This window comes from Rattus norvegicus, chromosome 1 (assembly GCF_021556685.1).
Source record: "Rattus norvegicus strain SHRSP/BbbUtx chromosome 1, alternate assembly SHRSP_T2T, whole genome shotgun sequence".
NCBI classification, from domain to species: Eukaryota; Metazoa; Chordata; class Mammalia; order Rodentia; family Muridae; genus Rattus; species Rattus norvegicus.
In genome coordinates, this window is record NC_141534.1 from 119,020,846 (window position 1) to 119,040,954 (window position 20,109).

At 40.3% G+C, this 20,109-nt stretch overlaps 1 protein-coding gene across 1 annotated transcript in view; it reads right to left on the reverse strand.

Annotated features, from left to right (window-relative positions):
* The window catches only part of Gabrg3 (gamma-aminobutyric acid type A receptor subunit gamma 3), a 624,026-nt gene that overhangs the window by 196,863 nt on the left and 407,054 nt on the right, over positions 1-20,109 (reverse strand).

Below are 20,109 nucleotides of genomic sequence, written 5' to 3' on the forward strand. Positions count from 1 at the left end.
GGATAGCCTGGTCCTAGAATAAACATTCAAACACAGGGTTTAAGTAGAACCCTTTTCCACAAAATATTCTGTGCTTTTAATTTTTTTTCGAACTTCAGACCATGAGACTCAGAGCTCAACAACAGAAGGAGCATGTCATTGTATAGATGAGTGAGGTCACTGGAGGCATTTCTGACTCAGAAGCTTATAATGTTTGTTTTTAATTCTTGGTTTCTGGACATCTTTTCCCATCTGAGAATGAACACAGGGAGCAGTGAATGTCAGAGCTGCTTAGAGCCTTTCACATGACAAGTTAATCCATTTGCAGAATACACATGTGGACTTACATATATTTCCTTGGTCACTCCTGGGAAAATGATCCAATCTTTAAAGTAGCTACTAATGGCAACTGTGTGCACAACAATCATGATTTTCAGTGTACTTAATATGACAAGAGTGTAATGTGCTTAAGGGCCCACTTCATTTTGCTTTTCCCAGGTATTGTGTACATAATTAAAATCTGTTTTGGGCTTGTTTCATTAAATATGGCCAATGGGAAAAAGACTGTGTAGTTGAATTAAACAAGCTGCTACTGAAGCAAAGACCTCTTATTCCTTTTCAAAAGTGGTTTCTGGGCAAGAAATGTTGTACCATAAAACCACATGGATGTATGATCTAAGTACCTGTGGCCCAGAGCAAGTGGTGGCTACCTCTGCAACTCAGTTCCCACAGTAAGTAAGAGAAATGTTCAATGAGGACTATGGATGCTGAAGCTCTGTCCTTTGTTTGTGGACAGCACACATCAAGCAAGCAAAGTCAGTCATATATTCTTTCTGCCTGTCTATTATCTTTGTTCTTCCTAGAATCTGTTTTTTTAGCCTTGTTCAATGCTTGATAACTTTGAGATGACTTATGAAAGTACAGAACTATGGAAATGGAGAACCTGAAATAAATGATTACTTTAGAATTTAGTTCCATCAGAAATCAATAAATTTGCTTCTCAAAGACATTTAATGCATAAAGAATGGATATGGTCTTCAAAAGCTAATGACATAGTAATTATGTAACCTCACCCCATCAAACATGCTGCTTTTATGTTGTATTTATGGTTGCACACAATTGCCAAGAAGAAGCAGCAGAGGAGACATGCCGTCCTTGACTGTCTAACACATGAATAGGTCAGAAGAGTACTCAGATGGTCATAACTGCTCTCATTTCGGAAAGGTTTTCTTTCTTCTGTATTATGACTCAATAAGACAGGTATGTATTCACACACAAGAGAAAGCACCATTGAGTAGCAAAATTGCCAAGGAATGGGAAAACAGAAAAGATTAACAAAAAAGAATACAAGGGTAAGAGAGGAATCAAAGTCAACTCTCAGAGAATATGAATGTTTTAGCACTTTTCTAGTCAACCAAAGGCTCTGGACTCCTTCACCTTTGAGCTTCCTCAGTGGAGAACCCAGTACATCAAGAAGCAAGCCTGACCATTCTCTAACTTGTCTTCCCAATCATATTTCTGTTACTAAGCAAATGCCTGAAATAATCAACTTTTGAAAAGAAATGGTGATTTTGGCCCACAGCTTTGAAGAAATCAGCCTATAGGGAGTGTGTGTGTGTACAGGCTCTGATGTATCGTGCTTTCTGGTGTTAAAATTTAGGGATGAGCTTAAAATTTAGAATCTAGGTGTGCACTTGCTTGGCTATCTTCATTACCTCCGTCTTAATGAAACTTCTACCAGGATCTTAGCGAACAAGTACTGAAATAACCTTCTCCCCAAAAGTGGAAAGGTCGGTGGCCCATTGTATCAGAGATTTTTCTGTCCCCTTTCTTGTAATGCTGAGACCTGAAGAAGTATTAGGGATGACCAAAAAGAACTGCAGCAGCAGTGGAGAGGAGTCAGCCAGAGCTTAGAGTGCTACAGAGGGCAGAGCTGGAGAAGTGGTACAAACCCTTTGGAGAAGCCTAGAAGATCACGTGTGGATCCCAGACATTGGAACAAGAAGTGGCGAAGTTGATTCTCCCACCACTTTTCCAAACACCTTTATCGGACCTTTAGGTCCTGAACAATACAAGTTAGCTTCCATTACCCTACCTATCCTCCTTGCTCAGAGTCCTCTGGGACACCTCAAGCTGACCTCCATTCTCCTGCCACCTCTTTGCCCACCTTCAGTAGACCTGCAGATCCTTAACAATACAGGTTAGCTTCCCTTGATCCATCCATTTTCCCTGCTTGCTAAGTTCTATGGGGCACCTCCAGCTGACCTGAGCAGTCTGGTACCCCTACTAGCTCTCCATTCTCCTACCACCTCTCTGTCCATTATCATCTGACCTGTGGATCCTGAACCATACAGACCTGCTGATCTACAACCATACATATCTATCAGAGGCCTGCCACACCAGAACCATTAAGGTTAACTCCTAATACCTTCTACAACAGGAAGATCCAGGGACCAAAACCATCTAGGGAAGGCCCTTGAAACAGCACAATCACAAAAAGCCAGGGAAATATGACACCTTCAGAGCATAGCTATCCTACTCCAGCAAGTCCTGGATATCCTAACACAACTGGAGCACAAAAATGACCTTAAATCTAATCTTACAGAGTTGATAGAGACCTTTAAAGAGGAAATGAATAAATCTCTTAAAGATATACAGGAAAATACAATTAAATAAAACTGTGTAAGACCTGAAAATGGAAAAAGAAACAACAGAGAAAGCATAAACTGAGGGCATGCTTGAGATGGAAAACCTAGGGAAGAGAACAGGAACAACAGATGTAAGCATCACCAGCAGAATACAGGAGATTGGAAGAGAGAGAGAATCTCAGGTATAGAAAGTAAAATAGAAGAAATTGATACATCAGTCATTGAAAATGTTAAAGCTAAACAATTCCTGACATAAAATATCCCAGAAATCTGGGATGCCATAAAAGGGGTAACCTAAAAATAATAGGAATAGAAGAAGGTAAAGAGTTCTAGCTCCAAGGCCTAGAAAATATTACCAAAACAATCAGAGAAGAAAACTTTCCCAACATAAAAAAAGAGATCCGTATAACTACAGAAGCTTATAGAACATCGATTAGACTGAACCAGAAAACAAAATCCTGCAGCACATAATAATCAAAACAGAAAACCTACAGAACAAAGAAAGAATATTGAAAGCATCAGAGGGGAAGGGCCAGGTAACATACAAAAACAGACCTATAAGAATTACACCCAACTTCTCCACAGAGACTCTAAAAGCTATAAGGGCTTGGATAGATACTTTGCAACTTCTAAAAATCCGCAGATGTCAACCTAGACTGTATACCCAGCAAAATATTCAATCACAGTAGATGGAGAAAACAACGTATTTCAAGACAAAATCCAAATTTAAACAATATTTATCTACAAATCTAGGTTGGGGCTTACCGTTTCAATTAATCTAATATATAAAATTCCTCACAAATATAACCGGAGATTTATTTCCACAGTGATTCTAAATCCTGTCAAGTTAACAGTCACTATTAACCACAATTCTACTTCCTGTCAGCTTGATGTTCAAGCACATAGATCTTTGTCATGATTAGTTTCTGAATGGAGCCAGTAACAAGGTCATCATTGGGTACAACACAATATAACTATTCCATGTACACCTGAAACTGTATACCATTTTCCCACTGAAGAGGCATCAAAGTTCTTTGAAGAATGCCTTTTCTTTTAGAATCCCATAGCTTAAACATGTATTTACATCACTTAACTCTTACCTCAATCACAACTATACACAATAAAGAGATAGAGAAAAGCTGATATATGTGTGCTTATGCACAAACATATACTTAACAGGGCAGGACCAAAAACATTTGTGGCAATTGCAAGCCTCATTTCTGTAACCTGGTCATGTAACCTTAGCTGGTATTTATAACTACATAACTATAATACTTCTACTTTTCTAGCCCCTCCCCAACTCTGTGTTTCTTTTACCTTGAATACATTGGGAAATTTGCTTTAAATATAATAAACAATTGTATACTGAGATGGCAGAGGAAGTCTTTAGGAATATTTGTTCCAAGACAATCAAACTGCAGAAAAGCAAACATTAAAATACAAAGTTCTGAAAACATCCTGGTTTACTCCCTCTTGCCCTCTGGTAACCTCTGTGGAACTATTCTTAGTGTTAGTGGAGGATCATACAATGTAACTGCCCTATCTGAATGGAGCCATGGCTTTTGGAATGAAATTTCAATGGCACCTCCGTTTATAGACGTAGCTTGATGTTTCGCACATGTCCTATCTTCAAATAATAATCTTCCCATTGCTGATTGGATGGCTAGTTGTCCAGGCAACACCACAGTTCCCCATCATTAGCCAGTGTAAAGCTGTGTACCCCTGGGACATGCAGAGATGCAGCCTGACCTATGAGATCAACTGGCAGAACGCACAGCCACACAGTGCTGAAGAATAATTTAGCTATGTGACAGCCACATAAAATCTGAAGACAAAGACTGTCTTCTCCAATTTAAAGCAATTTGTGTACTTAGCTCCCCACTTGATATATATAAAACCAGAAACAGATTTTCATAATGCAAGCTTAATAAAGTGACAGATTCTCTCTTCTAAAAGCTGTACTTAGGCCACCGTGCACATATTTAATGCACCATTTCTTATGCACACCATGATAGTGTCAAACAGGGAAGCAGAGAGGTACTCTCCTAAGAATGATGTTGTTTATTTGTGGGTAAAATTGCATTTTAATGAGAATATATGTGCCATAGGAAACTATGAACACAGAGATGGAGGCAAGTTGGGGGTTGTAAAGGCAAACACAGGCTTCTGTAAGTTCCTGTGAAACAATTATCCATGGCCATAGTGATTTTAAAAAGTGGGGGTAACATAAAGAAGGGGAGGGATTAGGAGGATGTTTGCCCGGAAACCGGGAAAGGGAATAACATTCGAAATGTAAATAAGAAATACTCAAGTTAATAAAAAAAAAGTATATGAACCCAAAGCCATCTTTAAAGTAGGTAGCTTCATGGTCTGTTTAGAATAACTAGTTGAAAAGGTTTCCTGAAACCAGTCTACGTGCACAATGAAGCTTTCCCAATGAAAATATAATTTTTTTCCCTGAACATCACAGATGTAAAACCATTAATCAGCTGTAGTGATTACATAGATAAACACCCAATAAAATAATGCCACAATCGCAAAAAAAAAGTGGGGGTAAGAGATGCCTCACAGGTTTGGAGCGTTCCTTACCCTTTACTGAGAAGTCAGCTATGGTGGCTAGCACTCATATGTCATGCATCCAGTCACTCTCGCACTGAGGCCAGACAAAGCTGTCCAGTTAGCAGAAGGGGATCCACAAGAAGACAACAGATTAAGGGACAGCTCCTAGTTTAGCTGTGGAGGACCCACATGTAGACCAAGGTGCAATCTGCTAAATGTGTGTGGGGGTTGCTAGTTCCAGTCCTCATTTGCTCTTTGGTTGGACTTCCCACACTTCTAGTCCTGTACAGACTCCAGGAAGAGAAGCTGATCCATCCTGTGCTGGGTGCTTTAACTGAGACCCACTTCCTATTTGCTGCCTGGACTGTTTTCATTGTTCTGGCCCTAGAAAAAACTTTGCAGTCTATTTGTCTGTAGCCCAGAAACCTCTACATTTTGTCATACAGCTGCCTCCAGGCAATCTCATCTCCATCACATGTAGTTATAGTACTCTTGCAGTCATCTTCCCAAAGTTCCCAGAGGGATGGTTCCTATGGATCATAACGGTCATCTCTCTATGCTTTGGTTGTCACCAGTTTCATCTAACCCAGAAACTACAAGAACACGATCTTACTAATCATAGGAATTGCTTTTATAAATTAGCTGATGTGAAAAATTACCATAAATTTGGGGACCCAGGACCTCTGAGCTACCAACCCTGTCTCACAACCAGTTACAAAGAAAGGAACCATGAGGCAGTATTCAGAGTGACAGCGCAAGTCTATCTGTGTTCAGAAAGTGGTCCTGAGCTCTTCAGCTTGCTGTGAGGTTTTCTTCTCTGCAGAATCTCTACCCTCCCACTAAAAGGACCCAGATCCAGTGTTCCAAGTCTTACCTTTGCTCTGCATTATTCAGACTAGCTAAAATTCTTATCCCCAACCTTTCATAAAGGCCTCTGTTAACCTTATTTTAAGACATTTAATGTATCCCAGCTCAAAGAAAATCCATTTCTACCATTAAGCCTCACACATCTCTTTGTACATGCACACGGTCTAGCTGTAACCCAGATAATAGTAATGAAAAGTGGTGGCACGGTTTGACTTCAGTCTCTCACTGGACAGGACTTCTGTGGTGGGGAAGTGGCTACCCATCTTCACTGTCTATGTGACTGGGTTTAGGATCACCATGGGAACACTGTGCCTGATGGATCTGTAAGGCAGCTTCCAGACAGGCTTAACTGAGGACAGAATGTGAGCAGCAGCATCCAGTGGACCAGGGTTCTGAACTGAATAAAAAGGAGAGAATTAAGATCCAGCATTCATTGCTCTCTGCTTTCTGACTACAGATACAATGTAACCAGCAGCCTCATTCCTGAAGTCATGGATTTCGCACCAGTCAATACTCCTATGAAACAAAATCAAAAAACCTTCTTTAAGTGGCTTTTGTCACAATAATAGGAGATCTAACACATCCCTCTAAACTTCTCCAATCCAGAGGTAGAGACACCAGTTCCCAGATGTGTCTGTCATTTGCTTGTTTAAATTCCCAAAGACATCTGTGCAGAGTGATCTACCACCCACAGATGCCAATTGTTCATCTCATTGCCTCAATTCTGGGCTCTTCTGCAGCAATCCTGTAACTCCCAGCAGTCTAAGGAGGGTTAGTTCATTCCCCTCCCCCCAGCCTTGCTTTCCTAGTTTCCTAAAGATATTTCTAAAGCATAATCACCAGGGTTAGGCGGTACCCATGGAGAACCTTCTCAGAGAACAGGAGTGGGTTTGGAAGGAGAGGGTATGAGGGTGAGACTTGGGAGGAGAGGAGGGAAGGGGGTTTGATCAGGATGGAAAAAAAATACATAATCTCCAGAAAACTTCTCTTTGAAATTCTAATCCAGTGAATTTTTTTCAACACAGTCATGGGGAGGGATGTCTATTTGTATTCTGTTGGCTATTTTTTTCTTTTTAATCTATAAGTTTTGAGAGAGAGAGAGAGAGAGAGAGAGAGAGAGAGAGAGAGAGAGAGAGAGAGAGAGAGAGAGAGTTTGTGTTTGCACACGCACGCACGTGAGCACATACTTGGGCATATGCCATAATGTGTATGTCTCTGAGGCCAGGAGAAGGGACAGGATCCCTTGGAGATGGAGTTACAGGGAGTTGTGATCTGCCTTGCATGAATGCTGGGAATTCACTGTAGGCCTTGCAAGAGCAGCAAGTGCTCCTAACAGTTGAGCCACCACACCAGGCCCCTGTACTTCTGTCTTAAGGTGTTATTGATTTCCTGTGCACAGTGACCCTGGAATCTCATCAAACATGACCTCCCAATAGAAGGGAACAGCCCTACACACTTTTCTTTTTTTTTTTTTTGGTTCTTTTTTTTTCGGAGCTGGGGACCGAACCCAGGGCCTTGCGCTTCCTAGGTAAGCGCTCTACCACTGAGCTAAATCCCCAGCCCCCCTACACACTTTTCATATGTTTAGATCATCTCCAGCCTCTTTTCCCTTCTTCTTTATGAGCTATTTAATGAACACTGGATTGTTTCATTTTATAAGATTAAGCTCGGGCAGTCCGTATTAGATGAAGAGTTTTGACTACATTTGTAAGGAAAGTCTGAAATGTAGAAATTTGCTATAAGATAGAAAAGCCTGAAGTTGCTGGAAAGATCACAGAAAACCCAGCAAAACATAGACTATTAATGAATTATGAATGAGTTCCTAAGCCCTTAAAAACCAAGGTTATTGCAAATGCTTCTAACATTTGTAGGAAGGCATGGATGTGAGTTTGTAGTTTTCCCAACCACTACTTTTTAAGGTAATTACTTGCTTCACTCATATCTAGTATCTCGCCCCTGGGAACTCAGAGGAACGAAGGTTATATCTGACACCAGCTTGGATGCAGCACTGTAGAGATCCTTATTTGAAGAACTAAACTTATGGTGAAGAGGGGAGTCCAGATAGCTAGCAACAGTGACCAGAATTAATTCCTGAAGAGGATCCTGGCACTGCAAACCTGAAGAGGATGCTGCCATTAAGTACCTGAAGAGGATATTGACATTATGTACCTCAAGAGGATGCTGGTATCAAGTAACAGGTGTTGAATAGGGCAAAGAGCTTTGGGTGACAGTTCCACTACCTATTACATAATAAAACTGCCAGAAGGATAATCCAACTGAACCAATTTTTAAACTCTAGTTATAAAGTTAAAATATTATATATTAGATTCATAATGTACAAAAATCTATGAAGTGTCTATCAATGCCTAAGGCATTAATATATTTTTTTAATTTCCTAGCCCAGATCTAGTGTCTCAAGAGTTTCTCTGCTTGTAAGATCCCATTTTTTTACCATCTTCACAGCCCTGATGAATTTCGATCCCATCTTTAATATTATGACCAAGCTTCACAGATAAAACCTGTTGTGTACCTGCTCATGCAAAGCTTGTCTTGATGAAATGCCCATCTAGCTTCTGCATGGAAGTCCAATTTTGCCATTGCAACAATGTAAGTTTCCAGGTGTTTACAATGAGAAGCAGGACAGAATACCACCAGTGGAAGCTGTCTTTTGCCCTTTGTTTCTGTGTTTGGCGTACTATTTGTATACATGTTAGCTGAGCAAAGATGAGCGACTGAAAGGTATTCCACACTTTGAAGGCCATCCAATCTAGCACCAAACTCATATGATCGAAATAGCAAATGATTAATATTATCACCAATAAAACATGTGTAAAAACAAGAAACCAATGTGTAAAATATACACATGCATATTTATTAAAGTTGGTCTTTTCTCAAGGGGAAATGAAAACGATAGTCAGATCAGTCTGAAAGAGGGATATTGAAACGTATCAGCTAAATAAGCCAGGGGATTAAAGATGGAAAATTATAATCATTTCAGAAATGTTCAAATGATAGACTGAATGGGAAATCTTGTAAAGGAGCTTAATTGACACATCATCTTCTGTTAGCATGACTTCAACTGACAGCTGAACCCAGGAACATAACAGAACACAAGTGACAGCTCTATAAAAGCAGATTAACCTAAATGAACTGCTTGCCTCTTCCTTGTACTACCAACCGCTGACCTCATCAAAGGACCACCAGCTTATGCCTGACCTAGGGACACCCTGTACTGTGCAGGCAGATGCTGGAAAGTGTGCTGTCTTCCCCTGCAGCAGAACTTGTGAGGGTGACAGGTACAGCATTTCATTTATCTGCCAGTTACTAAATTCAGTTTGGTGGAAGCTTACAAAGGAAAGTTCTATGCTTCTGGCCTAGCTTCTGCCACGCTGTCGTGATAAAGCAATCTGACCAGAAGTCAGTGAGGGGAAGAAAGGGTTTATTCAAGCTTAGACTTTATGATCCATAACTGAGAGAAATAAAAGCAGAAAATCAAGGGTGGGGAGACCCAAAGACAAACCTGCTTGCTATTTCGCACAGCATTTCCTCTCCCCAGTGTACTTGCTTCAGACAAATAAATACAGTGGAATCATGATAGATGTTGCTCATTGATTCATATAGGTTTGTGATCGACTGGCTTCTTTATACAGCTAAGGACCATCTGTTCAGGAAATTGTACTGCCCATAGTAGGTTGGGCCTTTCTATATCAATTAAAAGTCAAAACAATTCCCTACAGAAATACACATCAGTCAATCTTAAGTAGGTAATTCCTCAACTGAGTCTATCCTCTCAGATGATATTAGGCTGTGTCAAGTTAATAGTTTAAGCTAACTATGACAAATACTTTCAGTCATTTTCTCCATGATAGAATGCTATTTGGAGAAAATGCTGATCAAACCCCAAGTCTCTAGTATTGGCATTGCTGGAAAGAAATTAATTCACTATCCCAAGTGCCTGCCTTGGCCTTCTACCTCTAAGTTACTCTAGTGCCCATTTTTCTGTCGCTGTTCATTCCTGATACTGAATAATGTATAAAAAAACAGAGGCTTATTTAGTTCATGGTGTTGGAAAAGGAGAGTATAAGAGCTCTCCTCTGTTCAGTCTCTGTCGAGGGTCTCATGGGAAGATACCGTGATGGAAGGAGTGCTTAAAGAAGGCATCACATAACAAGATAGGAGGCCAGAGGGATTCAGGGACTAGGCATAATTTTTCTGTTTTTATTTTCTTTTTCTTTCACCCCTTTAAAATAACTTACTGTACTGAAAAGTAGCCAGAGCCCAGGAGATCTACACTAGTATCCTCAAAGGGTTATGATCCCATTGACTTCCTTAATTTTCATTAGGCTTCACCATTTACAAGTTCCACAGCGTCCTGCCATCAATACATTGAAAGCCAAACTTGTAGCATATGGCCTTTGGCAGTTCATGCTAAAACTTCCCCTAATCCAGACCAAGCACCATGTACATAAGCAGGTATTAGCTATCAAGATTCAGAAAGGTGCTGTAACAAGAAGTGAAGTACTTGTGAAGACCTCAAATAAAACACTGAATTCTGACACAGATCTGGAAGCTAACTGTTCCTATTCATTAGGAAAAGTACATACCTGACCTCTGCAAATTTCTGCAGCCTCGACCCTATGGAAAAAAGGATTCCCCTGTATGTGTTCAAGCCCAGTGAGAAGACAGTCACATTCCACCAGAGGCCCAGTAGACTTACTCTTTCTTAATACTGGGCTACAGAATTTATACAGAAGATTTAATATCATTACTTCTGGTTCCTGACATTCCTGGGCAACGAAGGTCTCTATTCAGTTCCAAACTATGACCCCAGTCAACATCGCTCATGAAAGGTGAATGCAGTTTTTCTCTGAGAGCTGGAATTCTACAGTTTTTATGTCACTGACAAGGATGAAAGCATCATTCCACAAACTTATTTAAAAGGAAAGAAATACTGTACAAGTTGTCATTCAGGTGCTTGGATCCTCAAGGCTTTAAGCAGAGATGATTGAGGACAGGGCGGGAAAGCAAACCCAACGTGTTGTCACTAGAGTCTAAGACAGCTTGATGACTATGGTCCTACATCAACTAATTCCCTCAACCTCTACTCATGATCACGTTATTCTTATCATCTATCACAGGTAACATATGAGGCAAGCCCACTTCCTCGTGGTACAAGGAACCCCACTCCACCCTTGGGTCAACTTTTAAGCATGGGCACTGCTTTATCTGGCAAGACTGAAACCTATCCCATCAGATTCCCACCATTCTGCTCACCATGCTAATAACTCTCTTGATAACTCTTCACATGTAAAATGCTTCTTTCAATATTTTTCTCTGGACATATTCTTTGTTCCCTTTTCTCCCTAAAATCCCAGCAGTATGTTTTATGTTGCTGTGACTAAATATTGGACAAGAAGCAGCCTAACGAAGACAGGTCTTACTTTGAATCACACTTTGAAAGCATAGCTCACCACAACATGACCAAACATGGCAAAACAAAACAATACAAAACAAAAAAAATGTGGTTATGGCATCCATGACATATGGACAGATTAGGAAGTGGAAAAAAGATAAGAATTGGTGTCTATCTTGCTTTCTCATTTTTCCTTTTTATTAGGTCCTAGAAATCCAGTCCTTGGGGTAATGCTGCCTACATTCAGGGTGAGTCTTCTCTCTCATAAGTTAATCCTGTCAGGAGATGACCCTGACAACTCCAATTCAAAAGTGTGCCTCATTAATGCCCTAGGGATTTCTTAATCCAATGCATTGGGATTATCAAAATTAATCATGGTAGGACCCTGTGTCCAGAACTACAGAGGAGTTCTGCCTTTCTGCAGCAGTCTCTGACATGCTCACTGATGCAGGGGCTCCAGTAGAAAGCAACTCTCCTTCGTAAAGGGGCATTTGTGTGTGCGTGTGTGTGTGTGTGTGTGTGTGTGTGTGTGTGTGTTGGGGATAACAGTACTTAGAAGCTAGATGGACTAAATATCTAAAGAGTATTGAACTGTCACTTAGGCCCACAAGTGATTTAAGCAGGTTGAGTCTGTCACTTTGTTTGTTTACTTTGGATCAGACTCTTGCTTTCTGATTTGCCCACATGGGAGCAAACAGCCTCAAGATATAGCTACCAAAGCCACATTTTCATTTTGTTTTACCATGTTTGGTCATGCCACAATGAACCTTCAAAGTATGACTTAAAATAAGCCCTGTATTTATTAAGGTAATTCTTGTGACAGCCACAGAAAACATAACTGCTGGGAGCAACATAGAAGTCTCTGCCCAACTAACCTATTTCACCCTCTCCAAACCTGAAAGGCACTGAAATAAATTGTTGCTCAATTCCTATAGTTACATTGGCTTCCAAGAACAGTAAATTCTCCCAAGAAGGACCAACACTCCCATAAGATGAAGACAAGAGTCTGAAGAGGCCAACCCCAGAGTGTACCAACTTGTAGGCTTAGATTTTTCAACACCTAATTTAATAAGGTTCTTAAGTGCTTTAATCTTTCTTCTAGCCCACCTCCCATCAGAGGTAGTGGAAAAAAAGATTAATGGGGAATGGAGGTTATGGGCCTGTCAAGAAATAGTTCTTTGGGGCTATTCCAATTTTTGTTGTTGGCAGTCCAGCTCAATAATATTAGGATACCAGCAGTTCAGTTCAGTAGTGTCAACGAACATGAATCAGCATCAGTAATTCAATTTAGAAGAAACGTCAAGCCTCTGCCAATCATCTTGAGTCCCCTAGAAATACCAAGACCCCACTGGGATATCATGTGAAGTTCTTCGTCAAGTTATTCTCTAAGTAGTCATGACAAGCAAAGATCAGCAATGCAACAAAAGGCAAAGCAATGCCAGGGCCTCTTCCCACCATCTGTGAGGTCCTATTTATATTCTTTCTAAACATTACATGTCCTCTCACCTTTCAGGAAAACATCTCACCTGTGTGTTCCAGCAAAACATTTTTTCATGTGTCTTCTTTGACAGAACATCCTTTCACTTGTGTCTGCTTCAGCATAAGATTCTTTCAACTGTGGGCCCATATAATGCAAAACATCATATGATAATACCCAGTTTACAAAGAAATCATGAGTTTCCACTTTACCAGCTAGATAGTGTTCATCAAGCAATTACAAGTTAAAATCTATCTGGTCTTATCATTTGTAGACAGGAGGACAGAAAGGCTGGTCAGTTTCCTGTTGTTATTTTAAGTCCTGCTAGTTTGCTCAAAGTGTTTATTAACTGTAAGAGTTTTCAGGTAGAGTCTTTAGAGTCATCTATGTATAGGATTAAATCTGCAAATAGGGATGGCTTATCTTCCTCCTTTCCTGTTTATACTACCTTTATCTCTTTCACTGGTATTGCTATAGCTAAGACTTCTAGTGCTATATTGAGTAGCAGGAAGAAGAGTGGACATTCTTGTCTTCATACTGATTTTAGTGGAAATATTTTGAGTTTTTCTTTACTTAGCAATATGTTGGCTTGCTATATATTGCCTTAATTAGGTTGAAATATGTTCTCTGTATTCCTAGACTCTCTCTAGGACTTTTATCATGGAAAGATGTTGGATTTTGCCAAAGACATTTTTGGAATCTAATGATATGACATATCTTTTATTATATTTATGTAGTGGACTATGCTTACTGATTTACATATATTGAATCATCCCTGCATCTCTAGGATAAATTTTACTCTGTCAGAATAGATAATAGTTTTGATGTGTTCTTGAATTCTATTTCTAAGTGTTTTACTGATAACTCTTTAAGCCAAGTTTATCAGATACATTGCAGACAATTTTCTTTTGCTGTTATTGTTGAGTCTTTATTTGGTTTAGACATTAGAGAAAATTGGGCTCCTAAAAAGTATTTGGACATGCTCTCCATTATCTATTTAATGGAACAGTTTGAGGAGTATTGGTATTAGTTCTTTGAATTCTGAGCTGAGTCCATTTTGTCCTTGGCTTTTAAGATACAATAAAATAGCAAAAATTCCAGTGTGGGGTGGGGTGAAAGGTGTGGGAGAGAGAAGGTAAGCCAATGGAAGAATATCTTTTGGATGTCTTGGGACAGTCCCTGGGAGAGGGGAGGTTTCTGTGAGTCTTTAGGGGTGACTCTATCTGAGATTTCTAGGAGCACAGGATATGGAGCCTAAAGTGGTCACCTCCTGTACCCAGGCAGGATACACATTGGAGGGATAAAACACCAATCCACCCACATATTTTAGACACCAAATTTGTACTTCCTAAAAGCTATGCAGAAATAAAGACAGAGCAGAGATTAAGGGAATGGCTAACCAATGACTGGCCCAACTTGAGATACAGCCCATGGGAAAGAGTCAACCTCTGTGTCTTTGTTAGGGTTTTACTTCTGTGAACCGACACCATGACCAAGGCAAGTCTTATAAAGGACAACATTTAATTTGGGGATGGCTTACAGGTTCAGAGGTTCAGTCCACTATCATCAAGATGGGAGCATGGCAGCATCCAGGCAGATGTGGGGCTGGAGGAGCTCAGAGTTTCACCTTTCATTCCAAAGGCAACCAGGAGATGATTGACTTCCAGACAGTTAGGATGAGAGTCTTCAGCCCCAAGCCCACAGTGACACACTTCCTCCAACAAGGCCACACCTCCAAATAGTGCCACTCCCTGGCCCAAGTATCTTAAAACCACCACATCCTGACACTATTAATGGTGTTCTATTCTACTTGCAGACAAGAACTTACCATAACTACCATCTGAGAGACAGCTGATGGAAATAGATGCAGAGACCCAACATCCTACATTAGGCAGAGGTCAGGGAGTCTTGTGGAAGAGTTCAAAGAGGGACTGATGGAGTGGAAGGGATCAAGGACACCACAAGAAGACCTACAGAACTAACTAGCCTGGAGCTATGGGGGACAGAGAATAAACCACTAACCAAAGAACATGCATTATTGTTTACACTGTGAACCCTAAGAGTGTGTTGTTTTCTGAAAAATCTTGTTTCTAACTGCAGTGTGCCTCAGCCTTAGCACACGCACCTTTAATCCCAAACAATGGAGAAAAAGTAAGTTTGTAGAAGGAAGCACCCATGTTTGAAAGCAATATTTAATTGAATGGCTGACAAAGTGATGAATCAGAGAATGATTTGACAGAATAGGATATGTTCAACTCTCATGAGAATAGTGAGAAAAGAGAAGAGAGAATACAGAGATGAGAGGGAAGGCAGTTTTACTGGGAGAGTTTTACAGAGATAGGTTGAAGAAGAGAACAAGATAGACAAAGGTGAAGACAAAATGAGCCAGAGAATGAGAAAAAGCCAGACAATTAGAACAGATTTCCTGAGAAATCTGGGGCCCAGCAAAGCAAAAAGTCAGAGGCTGAAAGAGAAGCCAGATTGAAACTGCCAGCTTGCAGAAGTTTTTTGATCCAGAACAGCTGAGTTGACCATCCAACAAGAGTCCAGAAAGAGCTAAAAAGCTTGAGCTTATGTAACAGTAAGTCTCAGAAGTTCAAAATATTCTAGGCCTAGATAATATTTTCCAGAGGCTAGAAGCTTCAGGTTTAGGCCTAGGATAGTGGAAGGAGGCAGTATATCAGGTGAGTAAAAGTCACCTCTACAATTCATGGACTGGATCTAAGCTCCCTATACATATGTAGCAGATGTGCAACTTGGTCTTCATGTAGGTCCTAACAACTGGAGCTAGTACTGTCTCTTACTTGGACTCTGTTGCCTGCCTTTGGATCCCTTCTCACTATTTGGGGTGTCTTGTGGGAGAGGACATGCTTAATCCTGATTTGACTTGATGTGCCAGGCAGTGTTGGTATCTGGTGGAGGGGGGCTCCCTTTCTCTGAGAAGAAGAGGGGATAGTGGAGGGAGAGTGGTGCAGGGGTAGCACTTGGAGGAGAAGAGGGAGGAGGCCAATAGGGATGTAAAGTGAATTAATTAACTAGTTAATTAATGAATTAATGAAAATATCCCAGTGCAAGAAATATGCTAACTCTGTGGAGCTATTGAAAGTTGAAAGCAAAGCCCAATAGACACTGAAACATTAGAGGCTATTGACAATGCTTTTGATTACTCTACAGCACTTGATACTAAGATATGTTACTTCTTAGGATTTTTCTGAGTCACAGAACATGGAGATATCGAACTATACTCACCTGGAAGCTACATCCCTACTGTCTAGATTTCATAGTGCTGAAAAACGCTGTGCATACAACCATAGAATAAAAAGAATCACCAGTCTTATCCAGTCATGGGCCCTAAGAGCTATACCAGTGACTTGTTTGGCCAGACATACCCATTAGTGCAATGGTGGCATAAATGTCATGGGTAACTAATCACTTTATGACTGGATTTAAGGTATCTGACCACAATTTGTCCCATACCTGACACTGTGAGGTCAAGAACTTATATCTAGGTAGTCATAGGCCATAGGGGAGAAACCACTACTATTACTATGCAACCTGGACATGGTCTTAAATGGACTCCTAATGGAGGAGTTATAGAAAGAACTGAAGGAGCTGAAGGGGTTTGAAACCTCATAGGAAGAACAACATCAACCAACTAGCAACCCTGTTAGAGCTCCTGGGATCTAAATCACCAACCAAAGAGTACACATGGAGGGACCCATGGCTCCAGCCACATATGTAGGAGAGAATGGCATTGTCTGGCATCAATAGGAGGAAAAGCCCTTGGTCCTGTGAAGGCTGTTTTTCCCCTGTAGGAGAATGCCAGGGTGTTGAGGTGGGAGTGGGTGGGTAGGGGAGCATCTTCATAGAAGCCAGTGGAGAGGGAAGAGGGAATGGGAGACAAGGAAGGGGGTAACATTTGAAATGTAAATACATAAAATTTCCATTAAAAAAAGAAAAAAAGGAATTAGAAACTAAACTAAAATATGATACAATAAAACAAAACATTTAATTGGGCTTACAGTTTCAGAGGATTTAGAGTTTACATTGGAGAGTCTCATGGAAGCAAGCAGCAGGCATTTTGGGCGGAACAGCAAGTATGAGTTCACATCTCAAACCACAATCAAGAAGAATAGAGAATACACTGAAGATAGCCTTCCCTCAGTGACACACTTCCTCCAACAGGGGCAAGACTCCTAATCCTTCTGAAATAGCCACCATCTACCACCTGTGGAAAATGTACTTAGATGGTACAGATTTATGGGGACATCTCCTTCAAATCACCATAGCTGGGAACTGGGGAAAGATTGGGAAAAAGCATGCAGAAGGATAAATATAACCAAAAGATAGCATATAAAATTCTCAAAGAACTGATAAAATAGGGGAAAAAAAGACTATCCTCTAGGTTTGGAGCTGAGACCACGATGGGTGGAACCACATTTTAACCACACCCCAGTTCTTCTTCTATTTAATCATGAAACTTTCATCAGGAAACAAGAGATGACAAGATATGTTTTTGTCTTCTCAACATATTTGTTAAATGTGCTTTTCATCACTTCTAGTATTTTCAGCTGGCATTCTGTAATGAGTGGACAATCCTAACTTGTAGGGTCTGCCAAACATAGACCTTCTACCCTAAAATGTTGGTTACAATGAAGCTGGGGGTAGACAAGCATGGGAATTGGTATAGCATCCACAAATGTTCACAACAACAGTTCCTGGGGCAAGCCCCTGAGAGCTTAGACAGCAGTAGATTCTATGTTCAGAATCACCTTTCACTGTCATCCATGTTAAACCTGAATCATTCTCACACTTGAAAGCAAGGATGACGAAATAAAGAGTGCAGGTTCAGAAAGTGGAGTGACAGAGCTCTTTTAGGAGATGATGCTCCCCAATGGTCTAAAGAGAATCTTCATTGAGAGAGATAGCTTCAAGTCTTAGGAAGAAAGTGTGTGTGTGTGTGTGTGTGTGTGTGTGTGTGTGTGTGTGTGTGTGTGTGCATGTGCACACGTTTAGTAAGTACTTTCAGAAGATGGAATTCCACAATACATGCCTTAGCCCAGCCTAGCCTACATACCAAAGCACTGAGGCAGGCAATAGTTTAGGTAAGGTCATAAACTTGGAGTTGCAAGGTGGAGAACCTGGGCTTCATTTTGCCACCAGGCCTAAAAATCCTGCTACTACAGACACCTAAATATATTTTTAAAAAAAATATTTATTATTTATTTTTACTTAACTTATTTATTTTTACATTCCAGATTTTATTCCTCTCCTGGTCCACTCCCCGTGACTATTCCACATCCCATTTCTAATTTTTAAAATTATTATTAATTTTTATTTGTATGTGTATTTTGGCTGCATGTAAATCTGTATATTATGTGCATGTCTGACATACACAGAGACCATGTGAGGGCCTTGAATTCATTGGAACAGTAGTTATAGATAGTTTTAAGCCTCCATGTGGATGCTGGGAACTGAACCTAGGTCCTGTGGAAAAGCAGCCAGTTCACTTAACTGATGACTTATCACTATAGTTCCTTATTTCTATTTTTTTAAACGTGATTAATATATGAGTAGCATATCTACATGATTTCCCCTCCTTCTTCTGCCTCTAATTCATTCCACAACCTACTGGTTCATTTTGTGTTGCTCAAAGGTATTTAGAACTGAACTTCAGGGACTGATTGGCTAACCTGTCAGAGGACTCATCCCCAGAGAAGACAGATTCTTCCTTTCTCAGAAGCCATCAGTTTACTGTAGTTCTTCAGCTAGGTGTGAAGCCCTGTGAGAATTCCTCCACCCACATTGGCATGTCAACTGGTGCTGTCACTCCTTTATGTTTTATTTAGGCAACCATATTGTTAAGATTTCCTTCCTATGTACAGAAGACTGTATACCACCAAGGACATCTTGTCCTGCTCCCCTGGCACTTAGAGTTCCCCACCTCGTCTTCTGTGCTGCTCCTTGAGTCTTAGGTGTGGGGTTCGTAGATGTATCTACTATGATCACATGCTCACTTATTCTCTGCAGGAAGTAAGGCAGAGGCCAAGGAGGAATGCTCCTTGCTGGCTTGCTCCCCGTGGCTTTCTCAGCATGCTATTTTGTACAAGCCAAACCTATCTGCCCAGGTGCCACCACCCACAGTGGGCTGGGCCATCCCATATCAATCACTAATCATGAAATGCTCCACAGACTTACCTATAGGCTAATCCTATGAAGGCAATCCTCAGTTGAAGTTCCTTCTTCCCTAACTTGTGCCAAGTTCACATAAAATTAATTATCATACAGTCTGTTTAGTTTATACCCCATGAACTGCAACACCCTATTGAAGGCTGCCCAAGTAAACTCAACAGCTTATTGGATAAATTTGTTTCAACAGACTCCCTCAGCCATGGGGGGTTAACTCAATTTGGCTGTCCTAGTCAAGGTTACTTCAGTTGTAACATTGATGTTGTTAGCCCCTCTGAAGTGTCCCACGGAATTGACCCAGTGCATTTGACCTGGGAATGCTCCTGAGCATTCATGAGGCAAGACTGCAGTTTCTCCTAGCAAGGTCCAAATTAGTACTCAAGAAACAGATGGCTGATTGAAGAATAGAAGTAGATTAAGTAATGAAAAGGAAACAAGAGAAAGAGTAACAACAACAGCAACAAGAAAAAACCCACTATATAAATACACATAACATACATACACACACGTGTGTGTATATATATATGTATATATACATACACATGTACATACACATACATATATACATACATACATACATACATACATACATACATACATACATACATACATATATACATAGATGAAGAAGGAGAAGAGGATTAAGCAGGAGGATCACATCTGAAATAAGTGTGTGTGATTTCAACTGGGGAAACTTTGCAGCTTAAAAAAGAGATGTTCAGATAATTTTGGCATGACTTCTCCAGCTTACATAACTTTCTGCTTTGAATCTGTCTTACAGAAAATGTCTGTTGAAAGTAGCTTTGATAAAGATGCATGAAAATAGAAGCTATCTATTAAACATTCCCTAAAACACACATTCATTTCTATCATGTCCATAAAAGGTTCAAAAAGGCATCCAGATGGCAATGCATATATTTAATATATGGAAGCACATGTATAAATACTGTGTGTGTGTGTGTGTGTGTGTGTGTGTG